We start from the raw sequence: 14,005 nt of genomic DNA on the forward strand, positions 1-14,005 counted from the left end.
GAAACTACAGAGGACAAAAGACTCAGGGAAAAATTTAAGAGCAGGTGGAGAAAAAACAGACAGATTACATTTAGTTACAGGACAATAGAAGTGAGAAGAAAGTGGAACGATATTTTCAATGTGTTGGAAAAAATTTCATAGAGTTCTATACTCAGCTAAAACATCTTTCCATTAAAAAAAGTAAATATATTTATATGTTTTTCCATTACATTTATTTCCCAGCACTAGACAATCCTCCCTTGCTATGGCTCTTCCATTTGCCCAGTTCTCAGGAGCATCTAAAGTAGAAAATAAAATCACTGCTGCCAAATGCTTTAGGGGGTTGAGAAAAAAGTAATAAGTAATTTCAAGGCCAGAGTATTGGCTGTCATCAGAAAGACTATTACTCTTTATTTTGAAGTATGTGATGGAAATCACAGAGAGAAAAAAACATGACTTAAAGGAAATACATAATGAAATCATTTCAAGGCTCTTCTGTTTAAACAACTGGGGTATAAAAAGAAATTTTAATTCAATGATAAACAACCCAATAAAAAATGGACAAAGGATTTGAACAGACACTTCACAACAGCAGTCAATGCTCAACTATAACAGGAGGGTATACACAGCACATAGGGGTGAGGGGTTTGTGTGGGGCATACCTGCAGTGACCAGCTCAGGTGAATGAGGAGGCTGTGCTACGAACCTGACAGGATACTTCTATATGAGGCTACTCTACCAAGCCTGGAAGATATAGCAGCTCTACCTAATACATAGAAATAAACACAGGGAGGCTGCCAAGAAGAGGAAGCAAAGAAACACGTCCCAAATGAGAGAACCGAAAAACTCCGGAAAAAGAACTAAACCAAATTGTAACTCTCAAATGTTGGTGGAAAGGAAAATCGACTTAGTAAACTTGACAATATTCAACAAAATATGTAGGCATTCTTTCACCAGCTATTAAACTGACACATCTTTACAGATATAATCACAAAAACTAAAAACAACTTAAATGTGAATCAACAGGAGACTGGTTAAATACAGTATACTGTATAATGAACTATTACACAACTGTTAAAAATAATGTGGTAGCTCTGTGTGTGCTGATATGGAGAAATCTAAAAATATATTATTGAATAAAAAATTCAAGCTACAATGGGAAAAAACACAAACAAAATGGAGACAAGCAACCTGCTAGATGCAGAGTCCAAAATGCTGGCTATAAGGATGTTCAGTAAACTTAGGAAAAGAGTAGATGAACTTTGTGAGAACTTCAACAACATAAGAAAGGACATGGAAACCATAGAAAAGAACCAATAAGAAATGAAGGATACACTAACCGAAATGAAGAATAATTTACAGGGCATCAACAGAAGAGTAGGTGAAGCTGAGATTCAAATCAGTGATTTGGAACATAATGAAGCAAAAAACACTCAATCAGAATGGCAAAAAGAGAAAAGAACCCAAAAGAACTAGGATAGTGCTAGGAGCCTCTGGGACCACTTCAAGTGCACCAACATTCACCTCATGGGGGTGAGAAGAGAGAGAGCAAGAAATCGAAAACCTATTTGAAGAAATAATGACAGAAAACTTCCTTAACCTGGTGAAGGAAATAGAAATACAAGTCCAGGAAGAACAGAGAGTCCCTAACAAGATGAACCCAAAAAGTCCCACACCAAGATATGTCATAATTAATGTGCCAAAAGTTAAAGTTAAAGAGAGAACCTTAAAAGCAGTAAGAGAAAAGCTGTTAGTTACCTACTAGAGAGCTCTCATAAGACTGTCAGCTGATTTCTCAACAGAAACTTTGCAGGCCAGAAGGGACTGACAAGACATATTCAAAGTGATGAAAAGCAAGAACCTACAACCTAGATTACTCTATCCAGCAAAGCTATCATTTAGAATCAAAGGAGAGATAAAAAGTTACCCAGGCAAGGAAAAGCTATGGGAGTTCATCACTGTCAAACCAGTATTACATGGAATGTTAAAGGGTTTTTTTAAGAAGAAAAAATATCAAAAATATGAACAAAAAATGGCAATAAATAATATATCTGTCAACAATTGAATCTAAAAAACAAAATAAATGAACAAGCAGAGCAGAAACAGACTCATAGACACAGAGAACATTTTGACAGTTGCCTGATGGGAGAAGGGTGTTGGGGAAATGGATGAAAAAATTGAAGGGCTTAAGGAGTACAAATTGGTTATTACAGAGTAATCCTGAGATGTAAAGTACAACATAGGGAATATAGTCAGTTACATTCTAATAACTATGTATGGTTTTGGGTGGGTATGAGATTTATTAGGATAATAATTTACTAAGTCATATAATATCTAATCACTGGGTTGTACACCTGAAACTAATATAATATTGTGTGTCAACTGTAATTGAAAAATAAGAAATTTAAATTTTAAATTTAAGATTTTTAAAATAAAGTAAAAATGAAAATCTAATAAAAAATAAATAGAACCTGAAATTTAAAAAAATTGACATAATATTGTCTCATCAATGATAACAAATGTACTACAATAATGCAAGACATTAAAAATTGGGAAAATTGGGAGGGAGAGTGAGAGGGTACATGAGAACTCTGCATTTTTTAATCAAATATTTCTGTAAATCTAAAACTGCATTAAAAAGCTTATTAATGTAAAAAAGTTATGCAGAAGAGTTGAATGTTAGATGAGAAGTTTAGTAATACTTAACCAATTTTATTTTGCTTGAAATTTCCTTCTTATGTATGCACAAAAGTGATAAGCTGTAACTCATTGATTCTAAGACACACTTTTTAAAAATCTCTAATATGCATCTTAAAATAGATAGTATTTTAGATTTGATAAAATATGGTATGACAATATATATGTGTAAATAAGTCTAAAGGAGTTCTTTTAATAAGCATTAAATAAAATCTAAGATTAGAAAGTATTATGTCATAGTTTAATTGGTTGTGTTTTTATTTTTAAATGGAGCTTAAAATAATAGGGCATTTTACAATTGATGTGTCTCCAATTAGATGATATATAATATAGGTGTATACTATAAAATTGGCTAGATGATAAATATTTAATTGACCTGTTGTCTCTGGTGAAGGGGATTAAAAGGGGATGAGAATTTGAATTAATGATTTATTTCTTGTATTAAAAGTATGAAGCCACTGGCATAAAATATTAACAATGATCAAATCTGAGAAGTAGGAGCATGGTGTTATTTTTTTTGGCTACTTTATTTTCCATATTTACATAAATATTTAAACAACAAAGCAGAAATAACTGAAAAAGTGAAATTGAAAAAAAAGAGCTCATATGGAGTATTCTTGGGCAATTGGGAGATGGTGGAACTTGGGGGAGGAAAAAGTTGGGCAGGCAGACACACAAAAACAAATATCACATCATTCTAGTTTATGAGATACCTACAATAGTTAAATTCATAGAAACTCATAGAAATTCATAGAAAGCACAACAGTGGTTACCAGAGGCTGAGGGCTGGGGGTTTTTACTGAATGCGTAAAGCATTTCAGTTTGGGATGATGAAAACGTTTCAGAAATGCATAGTGGTGATTGACGGTTGCGCAATATTGGGAGTGTACTTAATGTCATTGTGCACTGCACATTAAACATGGTTAAAATGGTAAATATCTGTTACGCATATTTTACCACAGAAACACACACACACACACACACACACACACACACACACACACAAACACACACAGAAGTTTGGCAGGGAAAATAAAAAGTCTTATTTTGGGAATGTTGAGTTTGAGATGCTCAAAGGTAGTTGGATAAAAACCTAAACTCAGGGAAGCGATCATGGGCTGTAGATGCAAAGTTAGCAGATACCATGTTGGAGCCAAGAGGCCAGAGGGAGTCTAGGAAAGGGGAGATGGTCAATTTCAAGACCAGGGACTTCCAACACTCAGAAAAGTCACGTCCAGAGAGGCAGGAGGAAAACCAGGAGAGGTGGGCAGAGGGAGCTCGCAGCAGAAAGCCTCCTCAGCAGAAGGCAGTGGTCAGCAGTGCAGACAGTTTCTGAGAGACTGAGCGAGGAGAGGAACGCTGCTGGCAGCGAGAGCTGTCGGGGTTTCAGCAGCGTGCTGAGGAAGAAAGGCAGGCTGGGGTGCGTTGGGAAGGAAAGAAGTGGTGGTGGGAACTATCCACAAACTTTGAAGACGTGTTGGGTGAGTGTTAAATGAGGAATGGGGTGGTAGCGGGAGGCCGAAAAGGAGGTCTAGGGCACCCTTTTTTGTTTCCTAAAGATGAGAAATACTGGAAGAAGTTTGTATTCTTCTAGGAATGGTCCTCTATTCCCATAAGAGAAGGAGCGAGGGCGGAAATAGGAGAGAAGGGCGAACTGAAGGAGAGGGACACAAGTGGTATGAGTGGCCTTGGACGTGAGCGGGACACCTCCTCCATCTGAAGAAAACGGGGAGAGAGAGTGGGCCCCAGGCGGCTGGGCCTGAAGATTAGGTGGTGGGAAGGCGGTGGCATCTGTTTCCACAGTGAGGAGTGAAGCAATGTAATAGGGGGCTTTTGTTTTCTCATCAGCTGAACTGGGCACAAGAGTGGGTGTCGGAGGTCTCAGGACAGAAAAGAAGATGCAAACAAGTCAAAACAAAAGAGTGGGAAAGGCTACACCCACAGGAAATGCAGTGGGCGTGTTGAGCCCTGTGTCTGTGGATGTAAAAAGAGGCCAGTGACAAGGTTGAGTGACTTTCTTTAGCACTGAGCACAGGCAGGTGGGACTAACTCAACTGTGATTCTTAAAGTGTGCTTCAAGGACTAGTGGTATGGTATGAGCTTCACCTGGGAGCTCGCTCAATATGCAAATAATCAGTTTACCACCCTGAACCTACAGAATCAGAAACTCCGGGGTGGAGCCCATCCATCTGTGTTTTTCAAAAGCTCTCCAGATGATTTGAAAAGCTTGTGAAGCTCTGAACTACAACAAAGGAACCAAAGACATGGGGAATGATATGATCTGTAACTTGCAGGTGCCGACAGGTGCCATTGGCAGAAGTTCCTAGTGCTATGAGCTCTGGGAGTGTCTTCTCTCTTGACTAGTGACAGAATCTATAAACAAACCACGGAAATTGCCAAGAGTGGAATGCCACTTTGAAAGAACTTTGAGCTTTCTAATGAAATATTATTTTGCAAGGCAAACACCGTCTTTCAAATATACTTCTCTCCTCTGAGTTTGAATTTGAATATTGAGTTTCCTGTGTCTTGATCTTTGCTCTTGCTCACAGTGTTGTGAAAGGACCCTGGGCTTTCCTTGTCATGCCAAGATCATGTTTTTCAGGGTTGTCACAAAGGTCCTTCCTGAGGCCTGCTCCGTCTATCCACATGGCTCACTTCCACTCTTCAAGTCTGTGGGGGAAATGTGGTTGAACGGGTCATTTTGTTACGTGTGAGGACTTTTGCTCCTGAACTGAAATAAAGACAAGAATGAGTCAGTCTCTCCCAACCTCCAGGATCTCCCAGTGACTCAGATGGTTTGTTTAAGGGACAAGAGCTCCTCCCAGGAAACTGGCAGCTCCAGCCTCCCCATACCTGAGTCATCGGCTCTGGGTGCTTGTCACCATTCATTGCCACCAAAACTTGGGAAGATAAGCCAAGAAAGATCAGTGGTAAGTGGATCAGAAAAGAGGATGGAGTTGAAAGGCTTCCAGACAAGAAGCTAAATTTGTTTTTCATTTGCTGGTGGCGTTGGGTGAGCCCACAAAGGGCTGTGTCCTTTTTTGAAAATGGGAGAAATTCTATATATCGCAATGTGAGTAGACCCGGCAGTGGCCCAAAAGGAAAGAAGATGAGTCCTCTGGGAATGGGTCTGCCTTGAGACACACTATGGGAGTTTTCTATGCCAAAGGAAGTTTCATCCTTGAGGATTTCTAGGATGAGCTGTAGCCTGAACAGGATCTGCAGGAGGGCGGAGAGGCCTTTATAGGACAAGAGGAAGGAGTCAGATATGGGGAGGCTGGCCCGAGGCTGGGGAGCTTGGCAAGTAGGGGCACCAGCGGGGCACCTTTGGGGGCATAGAACAACGGTGGAAACACAGCAGCCCAAGACCTTGGTTTCCGTACTGCCTGAGTTGCCAGCTCTGGCTTTCTTTTTTGTCTCCTTCACGGACTGTCTCTGTCTATCTCTGTTTTTCTCTATTTGTCTCCTCCCCTCTCTCCTACATCACAGAGAGTAGTGAAAGCACCACCCACCATCCTCATGGATCGAGCGTTTTCTTTCCTGTTTAGGTGGTGACTGGCATCTACTTATGGAGGCAGCAATCAACCCATCCTGTTTACTTATTGCTGACACAGCAGGTTGTGGTCAGCGAGGCTCTCCACCGCAGCCTCTCAGCGTGGGGTGGGGACCAGGATGCTGACACACACAGACAAACACACTCAGCCGTGACCAGGTCAGTCTGCCCTACAGAATCAACGGGTCCTGGGCTGTCCTGCTCTCTTGTCTAGGATCCTGGGGGAGAGTCATCTGGGCTGAGGTCACCTCCTCTGCTGCTGACGTGGATGGCCTAGCTTGCTTGGCACTGACTCAGCAAAGATCTCTTGACCGAAGATGAGGGCACCTTGTACAGTTCCTCGGAGGATGGGAAGGTCACAGAAGCGAGAAGTGCAGCATCCGGAGAACAAAATGTTAGAAAGCATCTTGTTCAGAGTTCCCATTTCTACATGAGGGAGCTGGGACCACAGAGTAAGCAGAGGGCTTGTGGAATCGGTCACCCTTTACCACATCCTCTTTCTGCTCCGCCTCTCAGGGCTGGGCTCCTCCCTCCTTAATTTATATGTTTTTTGAGACACATCACAGTTTTTTTCCCTTGGTTTCCCCAAATTTTGTGCAGTTGCTGCTGTTCAGAGCTAGGCTGGAGATAGACAAGATTTCCAGGGGCTGGTAGTGTGAGTGGGCAAAGTGGTATGAGCAAGGCCAGAATCTGTGTGTGTTCGGGGGGAGCAGATGGTGTTGATGGGTATTTTAATATAGGCAAGGAGGAACCACGGCTGAGAAAATGGTGCTCTGTGTTTTCAAGGTGCTTGACTAGGACCTGATTCCTAAACTCAGAGTTCAAGGGCTCAGGAAGGCAAAGATTGTCAATCAAAAGTCCAAAGGCCTCGACTGTTGTGGCTCAGTTGGTTGGACGTCATCCTGCCAATTGAAAGGTCACGGGTTCAATTCCCAGTCAGGGTACATGCCTGGGTTTCGGGTTCAGTCCCCAGTTGGGGCATGTACGAGAGGCAACTGATCTATGTTTCTCTTTCACATTGATGTTTCTCTCCCCCTCTTTCTCTCTCCCTTCCTCTCCCTCTAAAAATAAATAAATAAAATCTTAAAAAACAAAAAATGACCAAGGAACACCGAAAACCCACATAAGCTGAGAATCTAGGTGGATGCCCTTTGATGCTTTGAGGGAGTTCTCATAAATCCCGTGGTCATCTGGAGCTTGCCACCGTCTGCCTCACGGCCTGACTGCACACCAGCTGCGACGTGAGGAGCCAGAAAGACCAGGGCTTGGTGGGGGCAACTCTGCTGCTCATGGCTGTGTGACCGGGGTCCATGCTTCTACTAGGAAAGTATTCATTGTCGGAAATTCGGATTGCACCGGGTGTCCTACATTTTTTATTTGTTAAATGGGGCAACCCTTCTAAGCCCTCCACAGGCTGTCCCCCACTCCCAACCTGAGGCCATTGCAGCTAACCTTGAATTACTTTGGAGTCTGGGATTAAACCTCAAATACTCACATATACTTTAAGGTTTTCTGCACTTTTCCATCATTGTTTTGATGTAAAGCAGGTAATAAATTATCTTTTTTAAAAGGCAAACATTTCCCATCTATTTATACCCGGTTGTGGATTAGTTAAGGCCTGCTTATCTCGATGGCTGACTTTCCGGGGGTATTTGCGTGGCGCACCAGTGAAACAGCAAAGGAAGAACAAGAGTGAGATTTTTCAAAGGTCACAGTTGCTCAGTTTAAAGGACTCCACTTTTGCCTTCTATTTGCCTTTTTGATATGTATTTAATTATATCTTCTTTCACAAAATGGGGATTATTTTAGTAAAAAAAATGCAAATTCCCTTATTCAGTAAAATAAAGGCAGAGCAGGTCGAGAGAGCCAGAACCTCTGGGAAAGTGGGGAGCAGGCAGGAGGGTACAAATCTCTGAAAACAGCAAAGGGCGCTTTTAGAGCAGTGGCTACACATTGGAATACCAGGAGGCCCAAGAAGCACTCCAGGACCCTTGTATCAGAACCTTGGTGGGTGGTATCCAGGCGGAAGTGCTTTTAAAGCTTCCCAGGTCATTCCAATGTGCCGCAGAGGTTGAAACCATTGCTACGGAGCTTTGCTACTCAAAGTCTGGCCTGAGGACCAGAGGCATCAGCCGTCCCTGGGAGCTTGCTAGAAATGCAGAATCTTAGGCCCCATCCCAGACCTGCTGAATCAGGATCTGCATTTTAACAAGGTCCCCAGGTGCCTCACAGACATTCTGAGAAGCCCTGCTTTAGTGGACCTGTCAGGAGCCCCATCTTGATGGGGTGTCCACAGCAGGCGCTGGCCTCCTTCAGTGGGGACCTGACGGCCACAGGTGCTGGGGTCTCCACCAGAGCCTGCTGTAGTATCTCCCACTCCTGGGTGTATGAATCTGGGGCCTTGCCAACAGTAATGGAACTTGTATCTTTTGTTTGGGTCTGCTAGTGTCTTTTCATCAATACCTCTTTGTTCCATCAGGACAGTGATATCATAACCAAGGATGTTGGCTGAAGATCAGGGAGTCCTGTCTTGGTGGAGAAACCTAAGGACACCAGTCAGGATATGTGGAGAGGACAAGAGAAGTATACAGTGCAGCCTTGACTTTAGATTTGATCTTTATTTACTGCATGGCCATGCAGGCTTGATTTTGAGCCATGTATTCTCTTGTTTTCTAATTCTTTTTCCAATCAGATGGACTTGACATAACTTATGAAAAATCTGGGTGAGCAAAGATACTCTTCATTTGTGTTTCTCTATCAGTCAAATAGAGAAATTACATCCTCCAGCCAGGAAAAACACTCCCTTGGGCATATATGACCTATCCCTTCTAGAACTACATAAACTCCGTAATGGCAGAGACTGCTGTCTGTTATTCCCAAATCATTTCCTCACCCTTCCCAGGCTCACAGCTAGAAAGCTTCCCTTGTAGTAAGGTGTGACTATGCGACTGGTTTTAGCCAATGGTGTGTGAGTAGAAGTAAGGCCATTTTTCAAGGCTTTCAGCTTTGTTGTGGCTAATGATTGCTGGAGGCACAGGTTGGAATGAGCCTAGACTGCTGAATGTAGAGGAAAGCCATCGTGAAATGGGAACACCTCTTTATCGTGTAGGTAAGATGTGAATATATACTGTGTTTGAACCACTGTATTCTTGGGTCTCTTTGTTACAGCAGCCAGTACTACTGTAACTAACACTTCTTCTTTTTTAAGATTTTATTTATTTTCAGAGGAAGGGAAGGAGAAAGAGAGGGAGTGAAACATCAGTGTGTGGTTGCTTCTCACGTGCCCCCAAGTGGGGATGTGGCCCACAACTCAGGCATGTGCCCTGACTAGGAATCGAACTGGCAATTCTCTCGTTTGCAGGCAGGTGCTCAATCCACTGAGCCACACCAACCAGGGCCTAACACTTCTTAAAGCCATTCTTTGTAGCCCAGGGCCACCTGCTCCCTGTGATGGGGGTGTGGAAGTGCTTCCTAAACCATGAAGTGCTCTACACTGACTGTGATCAGTGCTTTACTAATGTTTCAACACAAACAGGGTCTAAGTCAGCTGTATCAATGTAGCAGAGACTGATGCTAATAGTTATGGATACCCGGAGGGGGCCTGATGGCTTAGACATTGCTTTTCACACCCTTATTCCTTTTAATCCTTACCATAATCCTGAGAGACAGGCTTTTATCTTTATGCTCATTTTAAGGATCACAGAAGGGAACACACTGAACTTGTTCAAGGCCTCACAGCTGATCAGGTGCCTGAGCCTGACCTTTTCCCCCTTGTGGTTCTGGGAGAAAACAATGAAGAACTGTTTTAGCTCTAATCCATTCTGTACCAGTTAGGCTCCTAAGGCCACCTTGAAGCAATAAGAAAACAGGTTATACCCAAGGCTGCAGATTTGGGTGATTTTAAGAGGTGTTTAAATTCCAGGCCCTGGGTGAAACTGCCTATCCCAGAAATCTGTTCTTAAAAATAAGAGAGAGGTATTATTTTTGGGTTTCTGCTCTGTGGTACATCATCTGCAAAGGTGACTACCAAGGAGTCCTTCCATTCCTGTATATGCATTTTTTTAATGGATTGAGTCATGTTCCACCCTCGTAGATAGGTTGAATGTGCTGGAGATAAGTTGGAGCGCTAACGTCCAGTACCTCATAATGTGACCTTATCTGAAGATTACTTTTACAAAGGTAATCAAGTTAACATGAAGTCTTTGGGGTGGGCCCTAATCCACAGGTGTCCACAGGTGTCCCTATCTCTGTATCTCTCTCTTTAGAGAGCTAGGGACAGGCACACAGGTATAAGTCAGGTGAAGGTGAAGGGATGAAGGCAGAGATCAGAGTGCTGCATCTACAAGCCAGTGAACCTAAAAGATTGCCAGGAAACCACTAGAGCTGGGAGAGAGGAGCGGAACAGATTCTTCCTCACAGAAGGAACTACCCTGGCTGACAGCTTGACCCTGGATTTCTAGCCTCTAGAAGTGTGAGTCAGTAAAGTTTTGTTGATTAAGCCATTCAGTGTGGGACTTTGTTGTAGCAGCCCTTGCAAACTAATGCAACATTCCATTCTTCCTAGCAAGAGGTGGAGTTAGTTTACTGTCTCCTTGAATCTGTGCTGGCTTTTTGACTTTCTGTTGCCAATAGAATGTCGCAGGAATCATGAATTGGCAGTTTTGGGCCTAGGTCTTAAGATGCTCAGCCGTTTTCATTTTTACCCTCTGAGAAGCCAGGCTGTCATGTTGTAAGAAAGTCTAGGCTATCCTGCTGGAGAGGTCATATGGAGAGAGAAGCCATTTACATTGTTCTAAGCCCAGCCAAGCTTCCAGCTGATGTCCCTAGTGACCTCACATGCAGCAGAAGAACTGTCTAGCTGAGCCCAGTCAACAGAAAGAGTTGTGAGAATTAAGAAATCATTGTTGTTTTAAGCCACTAACTTTTCAGGGTGGTTTGTTGGGTAGCAACGGACAACTGAAATGTATTTTGGCAAGCACTCCGGCACCTCAGCCACTGTTGTCCCTAAAGCCATCCTTGCTACCATGCTCCTCAATGGGTGACATCTTTCTCCTCACATTGCTTACTTCCACATAACAATCCTCAGTGGTGCGCCTGGCTTCAGGCCTGGGTGATGCCAGCACCCCATCTGCAATGGGGACTGGGAAAGAGAGTTTCTTGCTTTGTAGTAGGGGTTCAAGATTTGTGACATGGAAAGTTCTCTCAACATAGAAGGATGTTCAAAAGACACTATGCATTCTGGAAACATGATGAAGGCCTTCAACGATGGCATACATTTTTTGGGGGGAGGGGGAGGGGCTGTGAACTTACTGTGTACTTGACACACAGCTCTGGGTCAATTCACCTTCTAATTGTAAACAGTGCTGTGACATCACCCTTCCCAATTCTCCATCCCTGTGGTTTGGATGGGACTGATGCTGGGGTTGGGCATGTGATTCAGTCCCAAACAATGCTATGTGACCCAATAAGAGCTAAATTGATATAATTTTGAATTTTTGCTGGGACAGTGAAAGAAATGCAGACTTGAGCTGTGAGGACGGAGCCTAGAGCGGCTGGCAGCTATCTTGCTGCTGCAAGGAACAGAAATGAGAGATGAGGAGAGGAAGACTAAGTCCTGATAATATTTTTTAGTCTCTTGATACCTAGATAAGTCGCACCATTGACATCTCCTATTATGTAAGGATATAAATTTTCTATTTGCTTACATCAAGCCAATTTGAATAGATTTTTATTTTTTGTAATTTGTCAAGTCCATCTATATATTAATGTTCTTATTTAATATTCATAACAACTCTTGGGAATGAGTAGGTATTTTTTATTAACCCCATCTTACAAATGAGGAAACTGAAGCACAGAGAAGCCATATGGAGGCAGAATTCAAACCCAGGGAATCTAATCCTGAGAGCCCACTCATAAACATTCTGTTTTCCTTGGTGCTGGGAAAGGATTCACAGAAGAGTAAGTGACATTTAACACAACATGTAACTCCAAGGGGACATAAGGGTTTGTTAGGAGCAGGAAGAAAGGCTTCTCAGTGGAGGAACTAGCTTGGACAATGACAAGTTTTTTTGTTTTTTGTTTTTTTTGCTAAGAGGAAACCTCACCTGATATTCACCAGGCACATGCCCTGCAGCCTGTTGTGGAGGTTACAGTGTTCTGTAGTGAGACCACTGCCAGACCCGCCAGCCAGATCCCAGCCAGAACAGGGATCACTTCCGAAAATCCTCTCAAAGACTGTTGAATTCACCCCTCCCCAGTGCCCAAGGTGTGCTCGTTTATGTAACAGGCCCTTGTCCTAGCAAGCATGTAAGGTATTTTCCCACAATCTGGAGTGAGTCAAGAACCAGTACAGTTACCCATCCTGCTGGGTTCTATATAATTCTTTAGGGCCTGCTATGGACAGGAGGATATCCATGCCTTCTTGCTGCAGCCCAAGGTCAGCCTCGTAAGTTCCCTAACTCTTGTCTGGGAAAATTTCCCAACACCTCTACCCACTCAGGTTCTTCCTGCAGGGGAGCATGAAAATCCCTTGCTGCAGAAATACCTCTGTCCTGCTGGCCTCGGGACCCATGAGGGCCTTTGTTCTGCATTGGACCTGGTGGGCTCACGGTGGGGTCTGGGTTAGGAGGTGCACCCTCCTCGGTCGGAAAGGTAGTTCTGAGCAGGGGCCTGGGTTCCACCGAAGGCTTCCACCGCTTAGACCGGGTCTCCATCACCCGCGAAGGCCCTGAAGATGCTTACAGGGCTACATAGATTGAAATTCTCAGGGACCAAGGGCTCCTTTCCCCTCCTTAAACAAGAGCAAATGAAAAACTGTGCAAGGAACCAGAGTAGTGTTTGCAGAGTCTCAGAAAACAAATAAATAATTTCCAAATAATTCTGACTTTAAAAAAAAAAATAAGTGCCCCTCACATTTATATTAGCTTCAGTTTTTATTAAATCAAGATGAAGCAGTGGGTACCGGTATAGAATATTTTCTTAAAAAGGATACTTCCACTAACGGTCGTGGGCTGCGAACGGACAGGCTGTAGCGTTTTGAGTGCCCCACCATCCACTGCTGCTGCGAGTTGGAGACAGATTCTTGGAGGCTGGGGAAGGGGTGGAAGGTGCAGCAGCGATGTTGGGGAGAAAATGAGATGGAGGTTGGTCCTTGGGGACGAGCTGCCTGATCCCGGTGGAAGGTCTGCGGGAGTGAAGGTAGCTCCAGGAGGAAAGAGGGCTGCCTCTTCCTTTCGAAAGGGCGCTTCCGAACTCCGCGGGGATACTGAGGCCCGCGTCCTGGCTCTGCTGGTCGTCTGGCAGGCAGTCTCGGCCCCACGCTCTACCCAGCACAGGACCGGCAGGGCTGGCCTGGCTACTTTTCTTTCGGGAATGGGTGGGGGCGTTTGGCGCCTAGTTTGAGCGGGGGAGGAGGCGCGGGGTCCGGGTGGGGAGCGCGGGCCGGGGAGCTAAGGCAGAGGAACAGCGGTCCTAGTTCGCCGGCGAACGCCAGTTTCCCCGCCCCCCGCGGGGCGGGGCCGGGGAGGAGTTGGGCGCGTCCCCGCCCGCGGGCGGAGCGGGGGCCGGGCTGGAACCGACCGGGCGGGGTGGGCCGGGGACGCGAGGCGGAGCGGGGCCCCACACAGGCCGCGGCGGCTGGCTCGGGCCCCTACGGTCCCGGTGGCGGCTGGAGGAGGAAGCCAGGCGGCTGAAGAAGGAGGGGAGGCGGAGGAGGCCGAGGCTGGAGCGCCGTTCGCCGCAGACTCACTTCCCCGGCTCAGCAGGGAAAGGTATGGT

The 14,005-nt window shown here is 44.5% G+C and overlaps 1 protein-coding gene across 4 annotated transcripts in view; it reads left to right on the plus strand.

Moving 5' to 3' along the window:
• The first annotated feature begins 13,831 nt into the window (after window positions 1-13,831).
• Window positions 13,832-14,005, plus strand: part of SMOX (spermine oxidase) — a 35,629-nt gene continuing 35,455 nt past the window's right edge. For all 4 annotated transcript variants that reach the window (XM_054573995.1, XM_054573991.1, XM_054573993.1 and 1 more), the window contains exon 1: window positions 13,832-13,998. The gene's annotated coding sequence lies outside the window, so the exon portion shown is untranslated. The remainder of the gene's footprint in view (window positions 13,999-14,005) is intronic.

Source organism: Pteronotus mesoamericanus, unplaced genomic scaffold (genome assembly GCF_021234165.1).
Source record: "Pteronotus mesoamericanus isolate MK-2021 breed Mesoamerican mustached bat unplaced genomic scaffold, CSHL_Meso_final contig_25, whole genome shotgun sequence".
In the NCBI taxonomy this organism is placed as follows: domain Eukaryota; kingdom Metazoa; phylum Chordata; class Mammalia; order Chiroptera; family Mormoopidae; genus Pteronotus; species Pteronotus mesoamericanus.